At 50.2% G+C, this 15,217-nt stretch overlaps 1 protein-coding gene across 5 annotated transcripts in view; it reads left to right on the forward strand.

Annotated features, from left to right (window-relative positions):
* Positions 1 to 47: 47 nt before the first annotated feature.
* Positions 48 to 15,217, forward strand: part of Znf516 (zinc finger protein 516) — an 86,778-nt gene continuing 71,608 nt past the window's right edge. The window contains exon 1 of one of the 5 annotated variants that reach the window (XM_005356323.2): positions 48 to 138. The gene's annotated coding sequence lies outside the window, so the exon portion shown is untranslated. Of the gene's footprint in view, positions 139 to 518; positions 581 to 2,594; positions 3,493 to 3,842; positions 3,916 to 4,516; positions 4,536 to 15,217 lie in introns of those variants that run through there. The other 4 variants (XM_026783476.1, XM_026783475.1, XM_013349610.2 and 1 more) reach the window with 4 other exon arrangements.

Below are 15,217 nucleotides of genomic sequence, written 5' to 3' on the forward strand. Positions count from 1 at the left end.
GCGTCCCCCGCGCCCGGGCGCAGCTGGCGCGGTCGGTCTAGAGCAGCGCTCGGCTCGGCGCCGCGGGCGCTCTGCTTCACCTTCAGATGCGCGGGGCGTGCGCGTCCTCCTCCCGGGGCCCGCCGCCTCCCCTCCAAGGTAGGGGCAGTGGGGCGGGGGCGCTTCCTGGCCCGTGGGAGGGCGTTTCGACAGGCAGGGCCGGGAGGGTCGGGACCCACAACGTGCCCAAGACCCTACTGTGCCCGGTGGGGTGGGGGCGTGCTGGGCAGGGGGCGCGCCCTGTGGAAGGTCCCTGGCGCCAGGAGGGCGATTTGGCTTTCAGTATTGGTAGTTACTCCGCTCGGCAATTCCAGGAGAGGAGAAGATGCAACTTCGGGTGGCGGGGCGAACGCCCGGGAGGTGGCTTTTACCGCAGTGGAGGGGCGGGGTGGGGGCCGGGGTGGGAGCGCGGAAGAGGCTCTGGCTTTGTACACTTCGTCAAAGGCGACGCGGGAGGAGGGGAGCTCGGATGCGCTCTCATCCATTAGGAGACAAAGAGCAAATTGCCTTACTTTAAAGTAAAACGCTCTGGCTAATGAAGGTGGGTGATGGGCGGCGGGGCCGGAGGAGCCGCTTCAATTATTAAGGGTTTGGCGGAGGGGATCGATGCCTGTGGGCACCGAGCGCTGCTGCCTAGGGGACTTGTTTGCGTATTTGTGTTCGGTGGGGGGGGGGTGTTCTCACTGTCCCCTCCCTGGGCTTTTGCCGGTCAGCGGGGAGATTTGAGTGACCCTAACACTAAAGAAGTGGGATCTCTAGAAAGGGAAGTTCGCGTAGGGGTGGGGGCGGGGGCGAGGTTCTAGAAGTGACTCGGAGTGGGGTGGGAAGGAGATCCGCGCAGCGGGGACTCCTCGGAATTGCGCTTTGCCTTGCTGGGGTATAGTAGAGTGGGGGTGGGGGACTTATTGATAACCATATATATATGTATATATGTGTACACACACATACACACACGAATTACACCCTGGTGTGTGAAAGAGAATGCAGAGGGGTGTATACTGCGGGGGTGGGGGTTGGAAAGGCGCCTCCTCTGCCATTTCCAGGGAGAACATACCGAATAGTTAAGATCAGTATTTAGATTAAACCGCCTCGTCAAGTTTTAAAGAAACTTTGTCTGAATAAGTTTGTCAAAAGCCAGGCCAGTGGGGTCTTTAAGCCAGCGGTTCATGGAGGAAGGCTGGCCTGCGATGACTACCAGGCTTTGTGAGTTGGGGATCCAGTGGATCTCTGCAATTAGGACTCCAGAGAACCAGCCTTTTACCCGAAAAATGTGGGTCTGTAAGTCAGCCGCATCCATCACCAGCGTTAACAAGCTCTCCGCAGCAGACCAGCCCAGTTCCCCCAACCCCCAGCTTCGGGGTTGTGTGTGTAGCTAACTCATTGCCTGGCTTGCTGAGGAAGAGTCACTTGGTCTCCGGGTGAGCGCAGATCAACTTGCTCGCCCCCTCTTTTAAAATATATTCATTCGGTGTCTTATTAAATAAGATGCACAAAAAGCCATTTACGGCTTCATTGTTAGTTTACGTTTTTTTTCTTTTGAAAAGGCGACTGGTGTAACCTGTGGAATTTGAAATGCAAATAAAAGCCTGTGGGAGTTGAGGCAGAACAAATCGGTACTTATAAAGTGAAAAGATTTAATGTCTTTGAAATCATTGCGGGAGAGAAAAACTGGAGGGGAGTGTGATTTTTTTTTTTCTTCCCAGGGAGTGGATTGTGACGTCAGGTCTTTTTGGAAAAGATGTTATTTTTAAGGTCTTGAAGCTCGGGTATGTGAAGTGCTTTACAGGAAAAACAGATTACAAGATTAACATCTGTTAACATGATCGTTTATCTCCAGCCAAAAATAGGTCAGTTCTTTCTTAAGGAAACATGCTTGCTTCAGCATGCTTAAATAATAAAATAACGACTCCAAAAATTAGGGACGAACATATGTTATAATCCGACTCCTGAAAAATTTTTTTTAATTATTAAATCTCTCAAAGGTCGAAGTCTCTTTTGGGGCGTTGAGAACACTCTACCCCGAGTCTATCCGCCCAGATACCTCCCACCCCCTCCTTACTCCAGGCTCCTCGCTCCGGCTGCCTATTTCCCTTTTCGTCCATTGTGGACGTACGGGATATATTTAAATGGTAACTTCTGATTCTGGCCTCGTTAGGGAGACCAACTCCGCATAGATGGCTAACTTTCAGAGCTCTACTGTTGTTTTACCATTAAATAGAACGACTGGGAGGGGAGAGAGAGAGAGAAAAGAAACTGCCTTGCAAAGTCTCCCTGCCCCCTGGGTGTGAGTGACGGCTCTGTCGGCCAATCCGCAGCAGCTTTCTCTATCCCGGAGGTAATTTGGTGTGAGTGAGTGTGTGTGTGTGTGTGTGTGTGTGTGTGTACGCGCGCGCGCACGCGCGTGCTCGCGTCCATGTGTCGGCACAGAGTCGGGCCAGCCGCGCGCATCCGCAGGCTCCCGCATTTGCACAGATGTGTGCTGTAGACGTGGACATGCTTTTATCCAAGTCTGTCCAGATAGATGCGCACGCAGCAGTCCAAGTGGCGACCCTGGCCCCTCCCAACGTCTTCCTGCAAAGACTGGGCAGTAGAGGCACTTTCGGATTCAAGTCGAAACCTGCCACACGGGAAGGAAAGAGGAACGATTGATAATACTTCTCAACCATTGGGCAGTCAGGAGCAGCTCCATCCGCCTGGTTCCGGGCGCCAGTGGGGTCGTGTTGCAGCCCCTTGCCGATAGCACACGTGCAGAGGTCGTGGGTCGTGGAAAAGGATGTTCACTGCGTTTAAAACTGAAGGGCACCGTTCGTCTTCCAACTTCCGATTTCATTCTCTCGCGGGGAGTGATACTTAGTCCCTGGCAAATTCTAGACTGCGAACTGCGCCTGGCTAATCAAAGTTCTGGTGCTCACCGGTCTTACCGGTGCTGCCCTGGCTGTGTCTGCTCTGCACAACGGGTACATATCACGGGCAGAGTGTGTCACGGGCCACACCATGCTGCCTACTGTCCGAACCTGCGCCGCTCTTAGGAACCTAATGGGTGACGAGTGCGGCACTCACTTCAGGACTTGAACGGGCTGGACCTGGACTGCCTAGTTTTGTGTTTTAAGTCCTGGGCCTTGGGGGCGCTCGGTGGTCTGCCTCGCGATTCACTTGGGGGGTTGGTGGGGATGATGCCATGTTGGGTTAAATACACGCGTGCGCCCCTCCGTCCTAGAGACCCCTGTGGGGCCACAGACCTTGGAAGGCACAGTGTCCACACCCTGTGGGCAGTGCCTGGATGCACCGAGCTCACTTCGATGGTGTCCCCTCCACTCCAGAGATTTCCAACTCGGTTACTAGGTGTTGTCGGTCCCCGTATCTCCCTCCTCCGCGGGCCGTTTCCACCCTACCGGATCGCCACCCCTCTCGGCCCTCTCTCCAATCTCCGAGAGCTGGTGGCTTGAGGAATGGGTATGTCGTTGCATTAAATCATTCCTATTTCTGTGTGTCCCGGCCGCCCGGCGCCTCTGGGTGGGTGGGGGCGTGGGCCTGGGTGACTGGTGGGGGTATGGGAGGGGGAGAGGGTGCGCGGGGGCGGGGCACCACCTGCCCGCCCTTGAGGCGTGGCGTGCGGCTGGGGGAGGCGGGACACCCACCTGCCTGTCCCGGGGGCGGGGGCGGTGGCCGCTTGTTGCTGGGTTGCGGGCTGCGGGGGGCGGGCCGTGGGCGGGGCGCCGAAGGGGAGGCCCCGGGTCCGCCGCGCCCCCCTTCTTCTCCGGCGCCCGCCCCCCGCCCCCGTCATGTGCAGCGGACGTCACACGCCTGCACTGTAACCCAAGAAGTGAAAGAGACGGGGACCCGCAAGCCCAACTTCGCACCGTAACAAAGACTGGGGTCCGTGTGGGCCGTGGGGCGCGGGCCGTGGGGGAGGGGCGTGGGTACGGGAGAGGCGCAGGGGAGGGGCGGCGAGCTCGTGGGGCTTAGGCGTGGGCGTGCGTGGGCGGGCAGGGGCTGGCCCGGCCGGGCGGGGGGCTAGCGGAGGCGCGGCGGAGCTTGGCGGCCCAGCCCCGCGGGCAGGCCAGGTAATGGGTTTCTATTTTCAACTTCACTTTGTTCTGTCGGAGGTGGGTTGGGAGGGGAGGCGTCCCCCCCTCCGGGGGGCCGGTTATGTAAGTCTCCACACCTGAGTTGGGCCCTGCTTTCCCCGAGGGGCGGATTTGGGGCGGGAGGGGCCGGTGGGTACAGGGTGCTGGCGGCTGCTTCGCGGGGTACACGGTGTGGGTGGGGGCTCTTGTGGTCTACGCTTGAGACCTAATCAATGTGTGGGTGGAGAGGAGGTCCGAGTGGACGTTGGGCTGTTTCTAGAAGCCCAGATGTGCCCTTGGGCTGGGGCGGGCCTTCCAGGGTGTCCATTGAGTAACAAAGGACCGAAGGCTTGTACTTCTCTGGTCCACTCGCCGTGCCCACTTCACCAGCAAGTCTCGGAAGAACTTTAGACGGCATCTTAATTAAAGGTACAGCAGAAAGTCACGTCCCGATGAACCTACCATTAAGTCTTGAATGTTGGTTAAAATATAATTTAAAAATTGATGTGCGTTGACCGGCGGCGTAGAAGCAGAGAGGATAGCTCTCCGAGCAGGATCTTTACAGATTACGTTTTAAACCTCCCTATTAATATGATTGAAAGTATTTCGGTTTAGGAATGTGTTACTTTAAGGAACTAGGCATGCCTGCTATTTGATATGATACTCGCTACTGCCCAGTACACAAGAGCCCATTTTTATCACTCCTTCATTTTCTCTTGCATTCTTTAATTGTTTCGTCAGAGTAGCTGTGTTATTTTTATTTACCCAGACCGGCTAGAATTAAATATACCACACTATTGTGCGTGACTTCTAAGGCCCCCCCCCAGCAAAATTGGAGATGGAGTTGAGCTGCCCAGGTGTCAGGGGTGTGAGTGGGGTCACTGGAGGGGACAGATTTAGTTCCAGGACAGTGACCCCATAGCCAGCCCGAATGGGTTCTGGAATAAACTGAACTCAGGGAAAGGCTCACAACTGTTTTGATAATCAAATTAGAATCCTGATGTGTTAAGATAAATACATGTCTAATAGTTTCTTAGTTCATTGGGAGAACTTGTTCCCCTTACACTTGCTAATTTGAATATACTGAAGCCTTCAGAGCACATTCACATTCTAAAAAGGAAGCCCATGCCAGTAGGTCTGTAATCAAGCTAGCTGCAAGAGGAGTAGGCATGGCTTTCCAGAGGGAACAAAACACCCCAGTCACTGACTCTGGCTCCTCGCGGCTCCCAACAGTGGACAGAGAGAAGGGAGTTTTGATTATTTGTATTTGTTTCTGAGCTTTTAAAAAATCTAGCATATGAAATCTTCTTGGGGGCCCCAAACTTTCACTTTGGTATGTGCATCTGATACTAATTGCTGATGTGATCTCCTGGTAGCTTATCTGGGCAGCTGTTGAACACCGCTCTTTGTAAACACCTTGTAGACGCAACTCAGGTACCTCTAAAAAGTTCTCCGGGGATGTTGAAATCTTATTTCTTAACTTCCCACTATGTCCCAGAGACATTAAAGTGAACTGAGAGGAGCCCTCCCCAACAGGTCACAGGATGTCTCCACGTTCATAAATGAAACTTTTAACTCCGTTTGCCTTACTGACTCCTACCAGGAGATATTTGAGTTTTCTAAGTGGAGCATTTGACGTGATTACGTTTAACAACAATTATGTGGAGGAGAAAAAGAGTTCTTAGAATACTTTGAAGTGGGGAATACTCTAACAGATGGCTCCCAGTCTTCAACTGGGGGAAGTTGGTAATGTACCCTGGCAACTTAAGTGGAGTTTAGTCATGGCTCCTTCTTGGAAAAAAAACAAAAAACAAACCAGTCCTGGGTTTCAGGGGTTGTTGTAGGTTTTTGTGTATTCATAATGCCAGATACATTTTGCCTTATTCACAGTTTAGCAGAAGTAATCTTTGAGAAAGAGTTTTGTGGGAGTGGCATTGAGTGGGACCGGCGGCTGTGTGTAGAATTTCAGCTGCGTTCTACCTTAAGGCTGTGGAAATAGGAGCTGAAATATAAGCTGGTTATGTTGGGCAGGAGGGAGGGAGCATGCCCCAGCCTGTGTGCTTTCCCCTTACAGGGCTGCTCCTCTAGAGGGTCGCCTGGTCAGCTCTCCACAAGAGAAGGACAGGTGTTAAGAAGGCACTAGCAGATACCGTTCGCTTACACTTGTCCCTGGGTTCACAACCAGAACCATTATGGCTGGTACCGTGCAGGGCACAGAGTGGCTTTTACTCTTGTGGTTGTTTCTTTTACTTTGACTGGACACATTTATCCCCAAATCACCCAGATTTCTCTTAGTGCTGCCCGCGGATTTGATCATTATTTGTGGCACTGACGGAAGAAAAGAGAAACAAATTTGTTTTGTTAGGTATTTGCTGTATAAACTTTTGGACCTGCGAGTAGCATTCCTTCCTCAAAAGCAGACAGCTTACCAAGTACGTGTTTATATGTTTTAGTGCTTGGGAAAAGCTATTCTGATGAAGGCCTTTCTTAAAATGCCTCTCTTTGTTAGTTTCCCCCACCCCCACCCCAAGTTCTGGAAACAGCAGGGGAATCCCCTGCCTCCCGGTCTTCCAGGCTTGTACCTCAGAGCTGTGTTGAGAGTCCACCGGAGTTTTGTTTGCTGCTTCCCTAGGCTTCTCCAGGCCGCTTACAATTGGGGACCTTTGACCTTAGCTTCCAGAATTATTCACGTGGAAGCTTGAGGGACTAATTTCCTTACTCCGTAGCTGGCAGGGCAGGCGAGCGACCCCTCTGGTGCTGCATGGAACTGCATCTCCTCAGGAGCTGCGTTTTCCCAGCAAGCCCAGCTTCAGGATGTAGGGCTGTGGTGAAGCCCGAGGAAGGAGGAAGGGGCTTTTGGAATCCGAAACTGCCAGTATCCCTGGCCGAGGAGAGGAACGTGGGGATGCTGGGAGGCAGGTGTGGATGTGCGCCCTAGAGCTGCTCGGGCTGTGGGTAGGGTTGTACTCTTGTCTGCTTCTGCTATGACTCGTCCTGCCGCCTTGAGTGTGGGGCTCTGATCCCAGCCTTTGCTCCAGACGGCCTGGAGTGTCGTGGCAACCACCTGTTCATGGTATAGAGTATCAGGGGCATGTGCGGGGCAGCACTTTGCACGTTCAAGCCCTGGCCCCCATCCTCCCGTCTTCCACCAGGAGGGATTTTGCAGCTGGGGGAGGTAGGATCTTTTTCTCCTTGGTTCCAAGTGTTCCCTTCCCCTCCTCTCCTGCCCAGGAGGGTGGGCGGGGAATCTTCTTGTCATTGGGAGCCAGCTGTGATTATTTCAGAATTTTCAAGAAATTTTTAAAGTTAACCAGAAGCCCATTTCAAGAAAGGCATCCTATCTAGTATTTCTGTTATGGAGAATTTATTAATAAAATTAATTTTATGGAAGGAAGACCGAAGGGAGGCATTGAGTGTGAATTTGAAATGTTTATCTGGAACTTACAAAACAACTCTACTTAAGTTGATTTTATCCCAGAGAGTTATACTTCAGGTGTATGACCACCTTTCTGGGTCGGTCAGTGTCCTGGCCTGTCTGCTGAGGTAAATGAGGTATATTTCTGAAGGACTGGTGAAAATTGGCAGCTGCAGACTGCCCACTCTGCCTTCTTTATCCCTTGCGTCTGCCTACACATGACTCTGGCAGCTGTGGTCTTCCCTGCCAGATTGAGAGCTCTGGTGTTTGTCTGTGGAGGGAAATGCTTTCCCGTGCACACATCGGGATTGTCAAGAAGTATGATTTTGTGCCTTCCAAGTAGTTTCTGAAGAAAGATCTGGCGTTTGCTCTTCAGCCCAAATGGTACTGGAAATTACTAAGCAATGTAATTAGAACTACGGCTAATTTTAGAAGGCAAACATGTAAATATATGTTAAGTAATGAGTAAGACACAAAACTGGAGAACAGGGAGAAACATTAATCAAGAAGGCATTTCATCGGACGTGCCTCTGTGTTCCGGGATGTGTTCATCCTGGTAGATAGATGATTTTGCTCTGGGAGTTTGTTTTGAGTCAGGAATTTAATGAAGTCGCTACAGTCCAGATTATTTCTGTCCACGATAGAACGGAGGAGGTCTGCCTCCGCACTGGGAAGAGGTGGGTGCCTGTCTTGCTGTTTTATTTCCAAGCTCAGTTGAGCAGGTGTTTTATTCCCGCAGAACAGGTAGATTGTCTCTCGCTGCCTCTCACACCCTGGGGACCTGCTGCTGCTACTGCCTCTTGCACACAGCTGCCCCCCCCTTCCTGCTGAGTTAGGAAACCATGCTTAGAGATTACAGTATGCTGTTAGCGTTCGAGGCCTAGAGAGACTCAAAAATGGAGGTGCCCCTCAACCCCAGCATTCTTAGCACTTCAGAAACCCTTCTCATCAGCGCCACCCCTCCCGTGTGAAAGGGTTAGGGACAATTTGTTTAAGAATTTTTGTCCTTTGTTTCAGCAAAGGGCAACATGTGTCTGTCTTTACCATATGGTTCTGTTTAACCTATATTGCATGAGCTGACTGGAGCTGTGCTGGACATTGATTTATTTTGGCGTTCGAGAATGTTCTTTGAAATTAAGTCCAGTCACTGATGCGTCGGAAGTTGCGCCCAGAGGTCGCTGTGGCTTTCGCAGATTCTTCAGCTGGTATTTAGGCATGGAAAGCGAGGCTTGTGTTTATAGAAAATAGGTTGCCATCGAGTGTTGAGCGATTGATTATGCCAGTTCAGGAAGACCTAGCATTCTGTAGGCATGGTGAGACTTTCCCGTGGCAGTAAGACTAAGGATCCTGCTGGTCAGAAAGAGAATGTTTATACCGTCAAACGTGTGACTGTGCTGTTCTAGGGCCCCAGCATCTCTGGATGTGAGAGAGCCTCGTTAGCCTTCATGTTCCTGGTTTTCCTGTTCCAATGACAGGAGTAAACATCCAGGCTTGGCCATGTGCGTGTCCCCAGCCATGTTCTGTGGACTTTGTAGGCAGGCACTGCCTAGAGTTTGGAACACGGAGCTGTGCTTCTTGCCCAAGTCTCACTGAGATGACCAGTGCTATAGTATTTCTGTGCCAGTGTGAGGGAAGACCATCACTCCTTGATAATCGTGTTCCCCCAGGCCCAGATGGATCATTCCAATCATACCAGTCCTTACCATGTCTTTAGCATGACCCATTAGCATGATGATGATGTTCTGTCCCGGAGTAGCACTTGGCATGAGGCCATAATGGTCATTGTGATGAGAGGAACGTACTACCCAGGCACCCAATTGTCTTCCTGTTCCCAGAAATGGCTTTTTACTCTGAAGAGTCTAAGAGGGAGGAGAATAGTCTTGTTCCTAAAACCGACTGACAGTAAGTGGCTTCCTAGTGCATGAGCACTTGCCATAGCAACACAAACTTGGGGACGGTTCGGTGGAATCATGGGATTAGTGGTAGGATTAAAATTAGCCTCTGTAAATTACCCTGGTGACAGAGAAGCGGGGTATGTTAATGGTTTTACTGGTGGATGGGCTTATCACTTGTTTTCTAGGTTGGTGGAAGATTATAGGCTGTCCTGAATCTCAACTTTAGTCAGTGGTTGGCGCTCCCGATAGGCACACATTTTTAAGTGTCTGTCTCCGTTGGAATTCGGGATCTAATTGTGCAGCATGTGTTTTCGCTGCGTCGTACAAGTGCAGGGGCAGCTGGAACATGTGGTGCGATCCTTCAGTCCTGCTGGCTGCGAGAACAGGCACCCATTTTAGAAAGTGCAGTACATCTTTTGGCTCAGGGAGGCTTCCTTAGGTGCTGACGTGGGGGCGGGTTGTAATTAGTCTTTCTGCGGCTCTGAGGATGGAACCCAGGGCCTTGTGCGTGCGTGGGAGGTCAGTGTCCAGCCACTGAGTTGTGCTCCAAGCACAGGGATAAATTATTAGCTATCTCTTCTTGGTCTGAGCTAGTATGACTTTAGTTAGGCCTTGCTTTTCTCCTTTTTTGTCTGGTTTTCTTCTCTCCTTCTCAGTTCCTCTGCCTCCCATACTTTTTGTTTACTTTTGAGACAGGGCCTTGCTATATACCACGATAGTGTTCTTATAATAATTTGCATTTTGTTGTGTATTTCTTTTTTTTTTTTTTGTGACTTTACTGTATTTAGGTGTCTCAGAAGTGATTTTGGGTGAACTTGGGGTTCTGAAGGTGCTGAAATGCAGGCAAATCTGGTCGCTCAGTCAAGGCCACAATGGGGCGGGGTTTGGCCCGGGAGCCTTGCCCCAGGTTAGTTTTCTTTCCAGGATCCTGGCACTGAGCACGCTAGACTAGCTGCACTGAAAGTCCACCTAGAGGGCAAGGTTGTCCGCCTGTGCTGAGTCAGCTCCGGGCTGGCAAATGAGCGGTTGCTAAGCAGGGCCAGTACGGTGGCCCCTCTGCTCACCTGAGGTGCTTAGCACCAGCTCCGGACGGTAGAGAAAGTGTGGGTTCAGTGTTTGCCTCTCTCCACAGTGAAGTGTTTGTGTGAGAACTGGGCCAGTTGTCACCATCTGAGGCCATAGCAGCTCTGCAGAGTGCAGTCCAGGAGGAAGCAGAGAGCCCTGTCTCCCGGCCAGCCAGCTGTCAGCCCTGTGGGCAAAGGGGTACATTTTTCAAGGAAATCCAGTGATAGCTACCAATACCAATAGCAGTGTGTGTGTGTGTGTGTGTGTGTGTGTGTGTGTGTGTGTGCACGCTCGTGCGTGCGCACATGTTCATGCAAGTGTTGATGAACATGGAGCTCATTGATTAGGTTAGGCTGGCTGTCCACCAAGCTCCAAGGATCTGTTTGTGTTCACCTCCCCAGCACTGGGATTCTAGAAACAAACTACTGTGCCCCGTTTTTTATGTAGGTACTGGGATCTGAACTCAAGGGTCCTTATGTGTATATGGCAAACATTTAATTGGTTGAGCCATCTCCAGACCTCATTTTTACCTCCAGTATTGAGATCAAACCCAGGGCTTCTTTCGTTTGGAAACTTCTTCACTGATCTGTAGATTCCTAGCTAGGAGCAACACGGTTTGTAAGAGCAAGCGGTTGGCATGGGCTATAGACAGCCTCAAAGAAAGGAGTCTCCAGCAGACTAGGGAAAGGAGTCAGAAGAGCCATTGTGATGTAGCTCCAGGGCCCTGTGCTCAAGGCCATACAGAGAGCTGTGGCATGGCTGTCCTCAGTGGGCAACAGGGCAACAGGAGCTGAAGGCGTTGGCGAAGAGGCCTGGGTGGGACAAGCTGGTGAGGCGTGTCCTGGGCTGGTGAGATAGAGAACTGACCAGGGAGTGGGGTACACACAGACAAGATAGCGAGAAAGAAGAGATGTAGAAGGATGGAGCAGAGGCCAGATACCTGAGCAGGGTCCTTTTCTCTTTGGTAATTCAGCTCAGTGACCAGCGTTGGTAGCCCACAGGCTTGGAGTTTTTTTTTTTTTTTTGTTTTGTTTTGTTTTGTTTTGTCTTGTGTGCCCCGGTTGACGTCGGCATGGCCATTTGTGATTATTAATGACCTGTAGTGATACCGTCACCCATCAGTCCTCCACAGCCCTGTGATACTTAGTTATTCTTTATTGTTAACAAGCATAAAAGCCCTAGCCTTTTCAGTTGAGATACTCCAAGTAGACATAGCCAGCCATTCTGGGTGTTTCCTGAAAAGAGAAGCAATGTCTAGATTGATTCCCACACTTAGAATGATGGTCACTTTCCAGAGAGGATTGTGTCTTCATTGTTGACCTGAAGCTGCATGCTTAGTAATTTTAAATATTTATTTAAATATTTATGTTATGTGTATGCGTTTGTGTGGGTACGTGTGTGTGGTTGGGATACCCGAGAAGCTGGAAGAGGAGGTTGGAACCCCTGAGCTGGAGTTACAGGCAGTTGTGAGCCAGTTGACAAAAACTGAGAATTGAGCTCAGATCTTCTATTAAGAGTAACAAGTGCTCTTAACTCCTAAGTGTGTAAGAAGCCTGTGATCCCCACAATACGTCTGTGGAGGTCAGAGAACCACTCAGAGGAATTGGTACATGGGTCCTGTGTATCAAATCTGACAAATGCTTTCACCATCTGAACTATTTCACTGGCCCTATACGGGGCAATCTGCTAACTTCCTAAAAACTTCTCAAAATATGTTATGGCCAGTGTCAACTGAGAGCTGTCCAGGCTTACTGTATTAGTGTCACAACAGGATGTATGTGTGTGTGTGACCCGCCCACTTGAGTATCTAGTGATTGAAATCACATTATGGTCACGTTGGTGTTAATAGTTTGTTTTTATCTATCTGTTACTGTGAAAGGCTGAGAACTCTTAAGGTCACAATTCAATATGTCATAAAGTACAAATGAGACACAGGACATAGGCTAATTAATTGGTCATGATGGTGGTTCATACATACAGACCTCAAGATTCCCTCCAGGGGGACACATAAGCCAGGATTTAGGATCAGAGCTTTCTGGCAACCAAAATAAAAGGCATGCCGTGGTGATATGTGTTGCACCACGTATTCTGGAAGACCCCACGGGGGTCCTTCCTGGGGAGAGCATTCTTTTTCAGTGTGTAGCACAGGATGCTCTTCCATCAGGCTCTAACTCTGCTGTTTATTACACACTCTGGTACTCAGTGAGTGTTGAGGCAAACACTGTAGAGGTTTTCAGAGGCGATCCCTTCGGGCTGCTTGTATATCAAAAAGCCGAGGTCATAAGAATAAAACTGTAGTGATTTTTTTTTTTTTAAGAAAAGTTGCCTGATTAGAGTGGAGAGCTAAGCCTCTAGAGGCCAGGGAGGGGTGACACACACTTTTAATCCCAGCACTGGGGAGGTGAGGGTGAGCAGGGGGAGTGAGTTCAAGATCACCCTGACTAAAAGAGGAACAAAACACACCCAAAGGTGCTCCCAGCAGTTGGGATTGCTGGCCTTTAATTCCAGCACTAGGGAGGTGGAGACAGGCTGGGCAGAGAGAGGAATATAAGGCTGGAGGAGACAGGAGCTCAGGAAGTCTGAGGTTTGGTGAGACAGAAGGAGCCTGGAGATGCAGTCTGAGGACAGGATCGCCCCTTCAGACTGAGTGTTGGTAGAGGCAAGAGCTCTCTAGTTGCTGGCCTCTTTGCTTCTCTGATCTTCAGCATTAACCCCTATATCTGACTTTGGGCTTTTGTTATTAAGACCCACTAGAATTTGTGTTGCATCCGACGCCCAAGGAGCTCCCGTTTATCTACTTATTGTGTGTGTGCATAGACCAGCGTGTGCCACACTCAGTAGATGTGTAGAGGCCAGAGGACTCCAGCTGTGGGAGTGGGTTCTCTCCTTCCACTGTGTGGGTCCTGCGGATTGAACTCAGGGTGCCAGGCTCGGTGGCAGACACTGTGCTGGCTGAGTTACCCTGCGGGCCCCCTTGCCAGTTATTTATTGTAGGCTTAAATTGGTGAGAGCCCAGGTCGTGTCAGGGCCCTTTCCTCTGGTGCCTGACCTGAGCAAGGCCCTTTTGTGAGCTCCTCCGTGTGTATTATTTCACATTCGGAACGACCGGAGGAAGTTGGCAGTTCTTTCTGCCTCTTTTCCATGCAGACATGGAAACTAGAACCCTTCTAGACTAGAAGCTGGCTTCTCTGGGCAGGCGACCTCCTGGGTCCTTGGTTTGTGACCCAGGCACCCGCTATTCCTGTTGAAATTATTGTAGAATGGAGTTTCATCGTGGTCTGAGCCATTTGAAATAGGAGAACTTCGGGAATTGTGACCCACTTTCCATTCCTACAGGTGAATTTTTCAAGAGAGGCTGGAGGAGACCATAGCAATACATAGCAATACATCTGAGTTTGGTTGGCTGTGGAGTCCTCCGGGTCCCCAGTTCTTCTGTGTAGTGTCATTTCATTTGTAGTTTAGTAAATAAGACTTGTCTGAAGCTCAGAGAGTAAAACAGCCCCACTACTCAGCCTTACAGACCAGCCAGTGGTGACACACACCTTAATCTCAGTAGCCATACTAGTTTGCCATAGAAACTGGCAGTAGTGGTGCATGCCTTTAATCCTAGAACCATGCATTGTTTGTCATAGCCAGAACCTGGAAACAATCTAAATGCCCCTCGACTGAAGAATGGATAAGGAAAATGTGGTACATTTACACAATGGAGTACTACACCACAGAAAAAAATAACGACAGCTTGAAATTTGCAGGCAAATGGATGGGGCTAGAAAACATCATATTGAGTGAGGTAACTCAGACCCAGAAAGACAATTATCATATGTACTCACTCATGAGTGGTTTTTAAATAGAAAGCAAAGAAAACCAGCCCACAAATCACAATCCCAGAGAACCTAGACAACAATGAGGACCCTAAGAGAGACTTAACGTGGATCTCATCTACATGGGAAGTAGAAAAATTTTAAATCTCCTGAATAAATCGGGAGCATGGGTACCATGGGAGAGGGTTGAAGGGGAGGGGAGCAGAGAAAAATGTATAGCTCAATAAAATCAACAAAAAATTCCCAACACTAGAAAGGAATATAAAATGGGAAGAGAAAGCTCTTAGTTTCATTCTGAGATTCCTGGAGGTGGGATCACCATTTTGGACTGAGGTAGAGGTCAGAGGTGGCTGGCTGCTTTACTTTTTTGACCTTCAGGTTGAACCCCAATTTCTGTCTCTGGGTTTTTATTAATCGTGCTGAAATGGATTCTGAAGGTTGATAGTTCCCCAGGTTTGTTCTGGGAGACCATATTGGCAGTCCTGGGTCCCTGAGCACTGAGGGAGACAGTGGGGATACCTAGGAACTTAATCCCCCAGGATCTGTCCCTCCTGCATACACTTGGAACACAGCATCACCTTTTCTAGGTTATGACTGGTGCTTCCCGTACCATGGCTTCTACCTCTGCCACATGTTTGATAAATTGCCGGATTCTAGCGTTATTATTACTCTAAAGACACTCAGCAAGATAGGCTTGGTTTTCTGTCTTCACATCCAGTGTGTCTCTGGGCATGTGTGAACACCCCTATCTGCAAAGAGGGAAAAATGCTAATAGTGGTCAGGCTGGAACCCCTGCCGGTTCCCACTCTTGGCCTATGCTTTTGTTCTGCTTGACATCATCCTGCTGGGAGGTGTGGCATGTGTGCCCACATGTGTCTGTTCACTGTGAGGGATGGTGTGAACACTAGGGTCCCC

Source organism: Microtus ochrogaster, chromosome 18 (assembly GCF_000317375.1).
Source record: "Microtus ochrogaster isolate Prairie Vole_2 chromosome 18, MicOch1.0, whole genome shotgun sequence".
NCBI classification, from domain to species: Eukaryota; Metazoa; Chordata; class Mammalia; order Rodentia; family Cricetidae; genus Microtus; species Microtus ochrogaster.